Raw genomic sequence first — 1,128 nt, forward strand, 5'->3', positions numbered from 1 at the left:
CATCAGTGTCTTATAGTTTTCTGCATACAGGTCTTTTGTCTCCTTAGGTAGCAGATGACATGATACTATACATAGAGAATCCTAAATACTCTACCAGAAAGCTACTAGAGCTAATCAATGAACTTGGTAAAGTAGCAGGATACAAAATTAATGCACAGAAATCCCTTGCATTCCTATACACTAGTTATGAAAAATCTGAAAGAGAAATTAAGGAAACACTCCCATTTACCATTGCAACAAAAAGAATAAAATACCTAGGAATAAACCTACCTAAGGAGACAAAACACCTGTGTGCAGAAAACTATAAGACACTGATGAAAGAGATTAAAGATGATACAAACAGATGCAGAGATATACCATATTCTTGGATTGGAAGAATCAACATGGTGAAAATGATTATACTACCCAAAGCAATCTACATATTCAATGCCATCCCTCTCAAACTACCAGTGGCAATTTTCACAGAAGTAGAACAAAAAATTTCACAGTTTGTATGGAAACAAAAAGTACCCCGAATAGCCAAAGCAATCTTGAGAAAGAAAAATGGAGCTGGAGGAATCAGACTCCCTGACTTCAGACTATACTGCAAAGCTACAGTAATCAAGACAGTATGGTACTGGCACAAAAACAAATATAGATCAGTGGAACAGAAGAGAAAGCCCAGAGATAAACCCACACACATATGGTCACCTTCTATTTGATAAAGGAGGCAAGAATATACAATGGAGAAAAGACAGCCTCTTCAATTATGCACTGTTGGTGCGAATGTAAATTGATACAGCCACTATGGAGAACAGTATGGATGTTCCTTAGAAACTAAAAATAGAACTACCTTACCACTCAGCAATCCGACTACTGGGCACGTACCCTGAGGAAACCATAGTTCAAAAAGAGTCATGTACCACAATGTTCATTGCAGCTCTGTTTACAATAGCCAGGACATGGAACAACCTAAGTCTCCATCAACAGATGAATGGTTAAAGAAGATGTGGCACATATATATATAATGGAATATTACTCAGCCATAAAAAGAAATGAAATTGAATTATTTGTAGTGAGGTGGATGGATCTAGAGTCTGTCATACAGATTGAAGTAAGTCAGAAAGAGAAAAACAAATACCGTATGCT

General features: G+C 36.7%; 1 long non-coding RNA gene across 1 annotated transcript in view; it reads left to right on the forward strand.

Annotated features, from left to right (window-relative positions):
* LOC129392354 (uncharacterized) overlaps window positions 1-1,128 on the forward strand; it is a 272,138-nt gene that overhangs the window by 270,353 nt on the left and 657 nt on the right. The window lies entirely within an intron of this gene.

Source organism: Physeter macrocephalus, chromosome 8 (assembly GCF_002837175.3).
Source record: "Physeter macrocephalus isolate SW-GA chromosome 8, ASM283717v5, whole genome shotgun sequence".
In the NCBI taxonomy this organism is placed as follows: domain Eukaryota; kingdom Metazoa; phylum Chordata; class Mammalia; order Artiodactyla; family Physeteridae; genus Physeter; species Physeter macrocephalus.